The sequence below is a fragment of the Gorilla gorilla genome, chromosome 4, assembly GCF_029281585.2.
Source record: "Gorilla gorilla gorilla isolate KB3781 chromosome 4, NHGRI_mGorGor1-v2.1_pri, whole genome shotgun sequence".
Classification (NCBI taxonomy): domain Eukaryota; kingdom Metazoa; phylum Chordata; class Mammalia; order Primates; family Hominidae; genus Gorilla; species Gorilla gorilla.
The window spans coordinates 35,445,690-35,458,005 of NC_073228.2; positions in this window are offsets into that span (position 1 = coordinate 35,445,690).

Here is a 12,316-nt window from a genome sequence, read left to right on the forward strand (position 1 = left end):
CCTTGTTTGTAGACCCTGTAATATATTGGGAACGCCTCTTAATTGGCTTCTAGGTCTCAGTGTCAGAAGTCAGACCCAAGTTTGTTTATTGACACAAGAAAAAAAATAAAACGTCGTATAATTAGTTGAGTGACTGACTCTAAATTCAGTAACTCCCATCGGTATGTGGCCTTGTCAGGGTTTAAGATTCCATTTTGGGTTATGAAAGAGGCCGGGTCCTAGGTAGTCCAGACGCGGGCCGCACTGCATCATAGCTATTGTACAAATGGGCTCAGTGTGCTGTTTGTGTTAAGATGGAAAACTTTTACATGTTTGATTTTTATGCAAGTCAATTAACTTGTTTTTTATAACTGTAAGGGCTTGCTTTGCAAATAAGATTACTTACCACTATAAATTATGGGAACATAGGGGCCTATTCAGACAAAATGTTACACACCCCTAACCCGTGCACCAGGCTGCATGCCGGCCTTCTGCAGGGGGGACAGCCAAGGCGAATGGGACAGGGAGGTGAAGGAGGAGGGAGGGGTTATTTTGGTGGATTCTGAGGGGCCCTTCCAAGAAAGATGCAAAGGGGGAGTGGGGAGATCTGGGGGCAGAGATTAGGAGTGAACCGCAATACTCTTCTCTGTGCTCACCCCCACCCCAACTCTCCCAGGTTGACCAGAGCTGGCCAAGACCTTTCCTTACATGGCAACACAGGAATCTCCTTTGAGGATTTTTTTTCCCCCAAATGTTTGCTTCTTGGTGACAGCACATCCCCCTGAAGTTGGAAAGTTGGAGAGGGCTAAGTCTGGGCTTTATCCTCACTGTCATTTGTTGTCCTTCCTGCATGATGGTTCCACGCCCATTCCAGCATTCAGTGGGCAGCCCCCTCCCAAAGCACAAGGAAGGAGCAAGGTTAGGACAGAGGGAGGGAGAGAAAGAGGAGCAGGCATTCCTGGGGGGCTGCCACTCAGTGGTGGAGAGGGGGCTGGGAGGGTTTCAGGCAGGACTGGGAAAGAGCAGGGCCAGTCTTTGGTCCCTCTGACTTACTCCTTCCCTTCAGGTCCTTAGCAGAGGGCACTGCAGTTCTATACATAGGTGTTCTGGAAAGCCAAGTTGGGACTCTTGTTTCTCAAGCCCTTTTGTGAACTTGGATGGATTCCTTCCTGTTCTAGGTCTCAGGTTTTTTCATCTGTGAAATGTGAGCAGAAACCCCAGCCTGGCATACCTCCTATGGGTAGGTTGTGATCCTGATGTGATCCTCAACAAGGTAATTTTGCAATTTTGCATTCCAATCCCATGGACATGTAGCAATGTCCAGAAACATTGTAGCTGTTACAACTAAGGGGTGGGTATGGGCATCTAGGAGTTAGAGGCCAGGAATTCTGCTAAACACCCTGCAAGATACAGGACAGCCCCTGCTCCCTGCCTTCCAACAAACAATTGTCTGGCCCAAAATGTCAAGAGCGTCAAGGTTGAGAAATTCTGTTTCTCCAAAGCATGTGAGGGAAAAGGAGACCTTCTTGGTGTGATCAGTATTTGGGACAAGATTTAATTTACTGAAGAATCAATATAGAACGTCTAGTCACTCAGAAATAAAGGGATGTCTTCAACGGTGGCAACAATACAATCCTTCACAAATAAATAGGACATTGCTGCTGATTCAGTGCTTTTAGATGCATATTTCACCATTAGAGTTCCACAGTAACTGTATGGGGGTAGCTAGAGAAATAATAATAATTTGAATAATCCTAATAAGGATTATGATATTATTCCTATTCTGCTGATAAAGAGACTGAAGCTTAAACATATAAAATCGGTGGGGCGAAGTGGCTCACGCCTGTAATCTCAGCACTTTGGGAGGCAAGGCAGGCAGATCACCTGAGGTCAGGAGTTCGAGACCAGCCTGTCCAACATGGTCAAATCCCGTCTCTACTGAAAATACAAAAAATAGCCAGATGTGGTGGTGGGCACTTGTAATCCCAGCTACTCGAGAGGCTAAGGCAGGGTAATTGCTTGAACCTGGGAGGTGGAGGTTGCAGTGAGCTGAGATCACACCGTTGTATTCAGCCTGGGCAAACAGAGCAAGACTCTGTCTCAAAAAAACAAAAAGCAAAAAAGTATGAAATCATTAGTCTAAAATCACACAGCAAAATCTTCAAGCACAGGGTCTTTTTACATATTTGTTGAAGAAATCAGGACGCATATAATCATATTATCATGAAACAACTGATTTGAGGCAAAGCCAAATGACATTGTCAGGCATGACTTCACTGCACTTGAAAATGCTTCCCAAAGGGAGGCCTTCCTTTTTAAGATAATTGTGCTGTCCTCCACACACCTTGAGTACTTTGTACCCACTCTTATTGGGTCATAGGTTGTGGCTTCTATGTCTGTCACTTCTATTGAATTGGGGGCCCTTTCAGGGTAGGGGCCGTATCTTAATCATGTTGACAGGCCTCCTCAAGCTGCAGTTTCCTCTTCCAGAAAATGAGACAATGGCTGCAACCTTACCAGGTAGACCTCCATTAAACGTCTGTGGAGCACTGGGGTGAAATAAGAACGCTGGCTTTCCCCAGTGCCCCAAGCTTCTGTGCCCACCCCTTCATTCTTTCCCTTGGCTTGTTTGATATTGTGCCAAGTGGCAGAGAAGGCAAAAGATTTGTAAAGAGTATGAGAAGAGTCATTGAACTCTGAGGACCGTATTTTATTTTTTGAAATCTGGCTTATGGAAAACTGAGAATCACAGGTGTTAAGGGGAACTGATCTTTGAGAATCCAATTTTCATAAGAAATAGAAACCAGTGGTGAGATTTCAACTTGAAAATAAACTTCAGCTCTGGCTCATCAGATCATCCAAGGAATCAAGTGTCCCCAAAGAGATGAAAAATCAAGCTGTTACTTGGCAGATCTGGAACTCACAGAACTGTTAGCACTCAGCCTCTACATTTGGAAATGGCAAGATTCAAATCTGGCCTGATGTGTTCTCCCTTAGGCTGCTCATGATGTGTGTCTGCTGGATGGAGGCCTCAGAAAACTCATTTGACATCTTGGCTGTAACTTTGTCCAAGTCTGTGTCTGATGTCATTATGCAATCAATTCTATACTAGATTCTGCCGGGTAAGATCTTAAAAGACAAAAGCTTTGTTCTCCAGATCGTCACTGGTTTTGAGGATGTACCTTGTTCATTCATTCATTCATTCTGCAAATTATTTATTAGAGCAAATTAACTTCTGTGACTCTCAATCTTCTCTTCTACATAACAGGAATAATAAACCTTGCTTCATAGGGTTAAGTTTTAGGCATATGGCCGGTACTCAAGAAATGATTATTGTTAGATTATTATTATTATTAGATTCTTCACGGAAGTCTTAGTAGTAGTCAAAGCATAAAAGACATTTAAAGTCTGGGCGCTGTGGCTCACATCTGAAATCCCAGCACTTTAGGAGGCAGATGTGGGAGGATCACCTGAGGTCAGGAGTTCAAGACCAGCCTGGCCAATAAGGTGAAACCCTGTCTCTACTAAAAATACAAAAAAATTAGCTGGGCATGGTGGCGGGCGCCTGTAGTACCAGCTACTTAGGAGGCTGCGGCAGAAGAATTGTTTGAACCCAGGAGGTGGAGGTTGCGGTGAGCTGAGATTGCACCATTGCACTCCAGCCTGGGGCAACAAAGCTAGTCTCCGTCTCAAAGAAAAAAAAATTAAAGAAAAATATTTAGCAATTCAGCAACATACAAATGAATGTTTAACTGTTGCCCCTATATACATGTTGGGGACACTAAACAGGCCCTCTGTGAATAATCTTGGCGGCTTCCCAGAGGAAGTGAGACGTGACTCTCACGTAAAGAGAATCCTAGATCGTAGAGTTAGAACCAAGATTAAGTAGGCCGGGCACGGTGGCTCACGCCTGTAATCCCAGCACTTTGAGAGGCTGAGGCAGGCAGATCACGAGGTCAGGAGATCAAGACCATCCTGGCTAACACAGTGAAACCCCATCTCTACTAAAAATACAAAAAATTAGCCAGGCATGGTGGCGGGCGCCTGTAGTCCCAGCTACTCGGGAGGCTGAAGCAGGAGAATGTCGTGAACCCAGGAAGCAGAGCTTGTAGTGAGCCAAGATCACACCACTGCACTCCAGCCTGGGTGACAGAGCGAGACTCCATCTCAAAAAAAAAAAAAAAAAAAAAAAAAGGATTAGGTAGGGTCTACCCCTTGCCTCTAGTCTGGCATAGTAGAATTATTGTTATTTTCTCATTTTTTTAGTTGAAGAAACTAAAAGTGAGGTAAAGAGTCTTATACCCATGAACTGGACATTATTATTTCTTTCCTTTCACAAATGAGAAAACTGAGGCATAGAGATGATATTTAACTCTCCCCTAGGGACATATCACTAATCAGCAGTAGATCCCAAATAGGACTGCAGGTAGCCTGGCTCCAGAGACTAGGATTGTAGCCTCTAGACTCAATGGGATTAGAGGCTATAGTGAGAAGAATATTGGATTTGGAGTTAGACCAATCTGGCTTCTAATCTCTGCTCCAGCACAGACTATCTTGAACCTGCGAAAGCCACTTAACTGTCTGAGCTCTGGTTTCCTTATCTGGGAACCGGAAATAATGATAATACCTACCCTGTAGGAATCTTGTAAGAATGAGAAATAACATATGTCATTCCTTAGGTAGTGTAAATTCTATCTTAGACCATCATAGACATTTTTGCTTAGAGACAGGGTCTCACTCTGTCTCCCAGGCTGGAGTGCAGTGGTGCAATCATAGCTCACGGCAACCTTGAACTCCTGGGCTCAAGTGATCCTCCTGTCTAGGACTCCCACAGTGCTGGGATTACAGGCATGAGCTCCCATGCCCGGCCGGGTCATCACAGACTCTTAAACATCACAAGAACTTTTGCAAACATGACTGTATGGAATTAGTGCAGTCACATGAGGAGGAATATAGGAGAGAGATTTTTTATCCCTGTTTACAGATAAGGAAAGTAAGCCAGAGAGGAAGAGAAAGGGGGAAGAGAACTCTTTTAAATGCTTTCGTTTATTCAATCAATATCAGTTAAGCAGCTATTCAATTTATGTTGACTGATATCATTTATTTAATAAATGTCAGTTGAGCAGTATCACATCATGAGGGGTACAAGGATTGACCCTATTTTTTTCTGGATGAGGAACTGAGGCTCAGATAAAGCATAACTTGCACATAGTCACAGAACTAATCATGAGCAACACTGCAATTTAAACTAAGGTATGTGTGGACCCAGACATGCTCACAGTGGAGTGAATTTCCCCCAGGTCTCAGATGTAAGGGGCAAAGTCAAGAAAGGCTCTAACCCTAATCTTCTGGGTCCAGATCTAGTCCCCTTTCATCCCACCATGTGGTGTAGCCCTACAAATAAGTTGAATTCCAAATTCTAAGCAAGCGTTGACTAATGCAAAAATGGTTAAAAGGCCAGAACCCTAGAGGCAGGAAATGTCACCTTCCTTGATTAAACCTGGGAAATGTACCCATTATGGGTAAGATTTGCTGTCTACAGGAAACCGTCTTAGACATAAACTGATCCTATCTTCCAGCCAAAGTGATTTGAAGATGGCTTAACTAAGGAGATTTAAGTAGCAGACTACCTTGAAGGTAATCTATGAAAAGGGACCGCTGTCTTCGGAAAGTGCGTCTACCACAGAAGTCTGTGAGGATGATGGGTGTGTTTCTGTGATAAGTGCAATCAGAAAGTCCATATGAGTTCTGAAAAAGTGCAGGTGACCTGGAGCCAGAGAGATGGGGTTCAAATCCTAGTTTCTCTCCCACTTTGGACTTATTTGTGTTTAACCGTCTTCATCTGTAAAATGGAGAGAGCATTGTTTTGTTTGTTTGCTTGAGAATCTAGAGACATTAGGATGATTAAACCATACTGTACACATCTCTGATAATCTTTTAAGGAAAAATCATGGAGAATGGAAAAAAAATCAGTGAGTGAAAAGATTTCTCTGTATCTTTGTCACAATCCAGACAAAAGAAGTTCAGAATCCAATGGTTTTGGACAACTTGGTCATCAGAAAAATGAAGTGTGTCCTGTCTTTGGTGTATTTCACTAGGTTCTACCTTATGAACATGATGACAATAATAATAAAAAAGTACTTTGCTGTTTACTGCGTGCCTGCACATATGGTTCTTATTTTCAATTTCCTGAGTTGATCCTGTGCTCTCTTACTTTTTGACCTTTGTACAATGTTGTTACTGCTGGAACATCTCTCCTCTCTCTTTGCCAGACCAACTGTTTATCCTTCAATATCAATTTAGATCTTGTATTCTCAGTTCCCGATCCACTCTACCACCAACCTGAGCGAAGAGCCCTTCTGAACACCTTCTAATCCTACAGCTCATGTTGCAATTGCATATTTGTCTGTATCTTCACCTCTTCTCTCCATGAGAGCTGGGGTTGGGTCTATTTGCCTTTGAACTCCCAGAGTCTAGCACAAAGCTAGGCACATGGAAGGTGCCTAATGGATAATGCTGTATGAACAAATGAATTTGATTTTCATAACAATTGCATTAGGAAGGTAATAGGGCTAGAAGACACTGGAGAGATGGTCCAGGCCAACTCTCTATTTCAGATGAGGGAATCAAGGCCCCAAATTAAATAACAGTCCTGACAGCACTTTTCCTATTGGTAGCAGAGCCGTTTGACTGGTACCAGGCTGTTCTTTTTGTCCCAAGTCTGTGGTCTCCAAGCAGCCTCAAGATAATTATACAGATTTAGATACCTTTGTATTGGACTGGGAACGCTCCAGACAGTAGTCATTATGCAATGGAAAGAACACTGGAGCTATCCTTGACTCCTCCCTTCTGTTTATCTTCTGTATCTAATCAAGTCCTGTCAGTCTAACCAAGTCCTGCCAATTTTAGCTCCCAAGTTCTTGCATCAATTACTACCTCTCCATCTAAATCCTTCCATGATAAAGAACCACCCAATCTTGAACCCAGGCATTGAAGAGTTTTGCTTATTTGTCTCTTCCCTGCTGCTGATTTACCCTCTACAATGACATACAGAGCTTTTTCACGACTTCACATGAACGCTTCAATGATCTACGTGGAAGTCCTCTCCCATGAACTAGAGCACTTTAATAACTTCCAGTGGCCTTGCAGATAAAGTCAAAATCCTGAACATGGATTACAAGGCCCTCCATTGCATGGCCCTTGACTTCTACTCTAGTTTTTATTTGTCCACCATTCTCAGGCTCCTGTTCTATGCTGCAGGGACCTTGAATTGTGCAGCATTCCCAGTACACACCAATCTATTTTAGATCTCCATGCCTATGGTCATTCCAGTCTCCCTTTTAGGAGTGCCTCTTTTCTTCTCTGTCTCCCCATTTTGCCCAGCTCACTCTTACTCATCCTTCAACTTATTGAAGCTCCTGGGCTGGACCAACAGTTCACATAGCAATACTTGTCCACCTTAAGATCAAGGACCATTTCTGATGTATCTCTGTGGCTCCAGCACTTAAACTGGAGTTTTAATCTCACCGTCTTACTGGCTGTGTGGTCTTGAGCATATCGCTTGCCCTCTTCGGACTTCAGTGGATAGGTATTGTGTAGCAACTATGTTGTGTGCATGATAAGTCTTGACTTCCTCCAGTGTGAAATGGAGAAGGAAGGATAATTGCATTACACAATTTTTAAGGTCCCCTCAAATTCTAAATGATATAGTTCCTGCATCAATTTCACTGGCATAATATTACCCCATTGTAATATGGTGTTAAATGTAAGTGATGGCTTTGGAACAGGATTGACTGTAGCACAGTGGTCAAGAAACCAGATCTGAAATCAGATGAAGAGGTTGTGAACAGCTGATTGGTATTTTCTGGGAAGAATAATCTTGGACCACTTGGATACTCAGTTTCCTCATCTCAAAAAAATGGCAGTGATAATAAGGCTCTCTTTTGGTTGATGAGATCAATTGAGATGCTATGTATAATGTGCTTTGGGCACCCACATGCTCAGGATAACTGTAAGGAATGGCTATTATTGGCTGGGTGCAGTGGCTCCCTCCTGTAATCCCAACAATTTGGGAGGCCGAGGCAGGTGGATTACTTGAGGCCAGGAGTTTGAGACCAACCTGGCCAATATGGCGAAAACGCGTCTCTACCAAAAATACAAAATTTAGCCAGGCGTGGTGGTGCAGGCCTGTAATCCCAGCTACTTGGGTGGCTGAGGCATGAAAATCACGTTAACCCGGGGGTGGAGGTTACACTGAGCCTAGGTCACGCCACTGGACTCCAGCTTGGGCAACAGAATGAGAAACCCAAACACACCAAAACCAAACGAATTGAAACCAAACGAAACAAAACCAAAATAAAAAGAATGACTATTACTGACCTGTCTTACATAAGAAGGAATCACATGAGCTGGGAGGGTCAATATCTGATAGCTGGTGCATGGAGCGGATTCTATGATTCCAGATTTACAGGGACTGGGCTCAGATTTTTTATCCAGGGAAGCCCACCAGCCAAAAATGCTAGAAATAGCTGGTTTCCCTTAGTCATAGCATACTACTGGGGCAAGAGCTCCTCAGTGGCACCCATGCATGGAAAAGGCCAAGGTGGGTGGATCACTTGAGGCCAGGAGTTTGAGACGAGCCTGACCAACATGGTGAAACCCCATCACTACTAAAAATACAAAAATTAGCCAGGCGTGGTGGCCAACTCCTGTAATCCCAGCTACTCAGGTAGCACCTTCAGGGGCTTTGATTCTTTTGCTCTGTCTCCATCCTAGAAAGAGTTTTGTTGCGTTTGTTTGTTTGTTTAAGTGGAGATTCTACATCCTCTTTACCTTTGCCCCTCTCTTTTGGGAAAATGTCCTCTTGCCTTTGGGCAAGGCCAGCCCGGCCCTCTGAGCAACACTTTTAAGTTAGATGGGCAGCCTTGATCAGCAAGATAGGGGTGTGAGGGAAACAGCAACTGTGTCACCTCTTCATTGCTGCTGGGATGTGTTGCTATGGATACCAAATTCAGGGAAGCAAAGACAGCAGCAGAAGAAAAAAAAAGCTATAGTGTGTATATTGATGTGGACACGTGTGTGCTCCTGCATGCTTGCACACTTGTGTATGAGAACCAGAGAAAAAGGAAAGGTGTTCATTGAGGAGGAGGCCTGATATTTTAACAATTAGATTGGCATTATCAAAGGTGGATTAGCATTTCCAGATACTATATTAGTGACCCGCCCCTATATGATACTCCATAGTCAGAACAGGCCCCAGAAACTTGGCCTCTGTCTCTCCCCTTCTTGTTTCTTATTCGTGGTCCCAGCCCCAACAGGGGACAGAGAATACATTTCTTAAGTGCCCACATGTGGCAGACATTGTGCCAGGCACTTACATTTCTTACCTGCCTTTATCCTTGCAGTAACCTTGTAAGATAAATAATGTTACCGCTATTGCATAGATGAGGAGGTTAAGGAGGCTAAGGGTATAGGCTGTGAAGTCAGAATGCTTGAGTACATCCCAAATCTACCAATCACTAGCTGTGTAACCTTTGATCTCTGCTGTGTCTCAGTTTCCTCATCTGTAATTGGTAGCACCACCACCAGCATGGTGAAGGGTGAGTTGAGACATGCTTAGCTCAGTGCCTGACACATCATAAGTGCCCAATAAATGATAGTTGCTATTATCGATTGTGCCCATGGACAAACAGCTGGAAAGGAGGGGGTTTCTAATTTGTTGACACTATACAATACCTGCCGTGGGGTAAGTGCTTAACAGATGGATGAAAGGATCACAGTACCTTGGTTTTGCCACTGTCAGGGAGGAGAAGGACTGATGAGATCATGGCTAGGTTATGAGTGGGCTGTCAATCCAGATGTCTCTTATTTCAAAACCAGGCATGGTGGCTCACACCTGTAATTCCAGCACTTTGGGAGGCCAAGGAGGGAGGACCACCTGAGGTCAGGAGTTTGAGACCAGCCTGGCCAACATGGTGAAACCTTGTCTCTACTGAAAATACAAAAGTTAGATGGGCGTGGTTGTGTGCGCCTGTAATCCCAGCTACTTGGGAAGCTGAGGCAGGAGAATCACTTGAACCTGGGAGGCAGAGATTGCAGTGAGCTGAGATTGCCCCACTGTACTCCAGCCTGGGTGACAGGGTGAGACGCTGTCCCAAAACACACACACACACACGCGCGCGCGTGCGCGCGCACACACACACACACACACACACCATGGGCTCTTTCTACTCATCATGTTGGCCTGATTCAGAAACTAGACTGATTTCCCAGCCTCAGGAAGGTTGTATCCCTGGAAATGTTTAAGGGTAGGAGTGACAACATCCTGTCTTTGACAGCCAAACTACCGTCTGGCGTGCAAGGAGAAGGTGTTGGTCCTAGGAACCTGCAGAGTACTGGTTCTTTCAATGCCCTCTAGGCTCCTCTCACAGCTTTCAGGGCTTTGGAGATGACAGATGTCTCTCTGACATTTGTGGTACAGTGGAGGTCTAATTGGCACATTCTTTAAAGAAGTGCTTCATTTGGGAACCAAGAAAGAAGAGAATCATATAGAGCATTTTAAAAGAGTGATTTTAAGGCCAGGCGCGGTTGCTCACACCTGTAATCCCAGCACTTTGGGAGGTTGAGGTGAGTGGATCACCTGAGGCAGGAGTTTGAGACCAGCCTGGCCAACGTGATGAAAACCTCTACTAAAAACACAAAAAATTAGCTGAGTGTGGTGGTGCATGCCTGTAATCGCAGCTACTTGGGTGTCTGAGGCATGTGAATTACTTGAAACTAGGAGGTGGAGGTTGCAGTGAGCTGAGATTGCACCACTGCACTCCAGCCTGGGTGACAGACTGAGACTCTGTCTAAAAAAAAAAAAAAAAAAAAGAAAAAAGATAAGAAATTGACTTTAATATTGGGAGGATGATTATCAGGCATTCCATGGGTGTTACTTGAATCTGGTCCCAGCTCCAGTGCCAACCAGCTTTGTTACTTCAGACAAGTCTGTGCACCTCTCTGGGTCTTGATTTCCTTACCTGTAATGAAGCAATGACTGGGACAAATGGCAACCACTTTGCTCTCATGTCCCCTTGGCTTTATTCTTCTATGACTTCACCCCCAGCTTCTCTGGGTACAAATAGGTCACAATTCCTCATTATTCCAGCTTTTGCTGAACCTGCTCCTTCTGGGACAGTAGTAACTATGGAAAAGCATCCCTCCCTGGTATTCACAGGCTTTTCCAAACAAGAGTCCAGTGATCTCCAGGGTTATCTGCCTCCACTTTCCCTCTCTGTCTCAGAAGAAACAGCTTGAGTCCTCTTTGGAGAAGGACGTATTATTAATAACAATGGCTTGTGTTTGTTCAGGGTTTTAGAGCTTACAATGGAATTAATATTATCAGTCACACAGCTGGGATGGGATAGAGCCTAGAGCTTAGGTCCAACTTCAAAGTACCTGCTTTTAACAACCCCACGTTACCTATGTCTTCAAAAGGTCTCCTTAAGTTAAAGTTGAAATTAACTGATGTTCATGAAACAAACAAACCATTGTATTTGGATTTAATTTTAAAAGAAAAAACTGGAGCCCCTTCTCATATCTAGTCACTGAGTTCCTGATTTACCACACATTTATTAAACGCCTACTATCTACAGGCACTATTTTGGATAATATGGTTACAAATTAGAATCAAAAACAGTAGCTGCCTCAAAGGGCTTTGAAACCCAGAGGCAGCCAGATATGGTTCCATACACAGGTAGTGCAAAGTTATAAGTGCTGGACACACCATAATGGGAAAAAGTATTCAAGGTTGGAAAGAACATGGATTTTGAATCCTGGTTTTGAGTCCTGGCTTTGCCATTAACTAATTAGGAGTCTTTGGGTAAGTCACACAATCTCTGTGAATCTATTACATAGTAAGAGTAATACCACATAGGATTACTGTTGAAGTTTAAGTGATACAATGCACATAAAGTACTGAGGACAGTGCTCATCACATGTGGGCAGTTCATATCTATTCGTATTATTATTAGTGACCAGTACTGTGGGAGGAAAGCATTGCTTGATTAATTCCACCCTGGCCAAGGGTTGAGGAGGTGCCATGAAGCTGGGCCCTGAAGTATGAGTAGGTCTCCCCTGGTTTGGGGTGATGGGGCAAGCAAGGGTGGGGCAGGAGGTCTTTCAGGGAGAGCAAATAGTGTGAATAAAAGCTCAGAAGCATCAAAGGGTTGGCAAGTTTGGGCAGCCATGAGTAAGTTGGTGTGGCTTGTTGGTGGGGGTGGGTGGAGCAGAAAATAATGGCAGATTATAGTGGTAGGTAAATTGGGGTCATAGATTGTAAAGGGTTTTGGTGCCA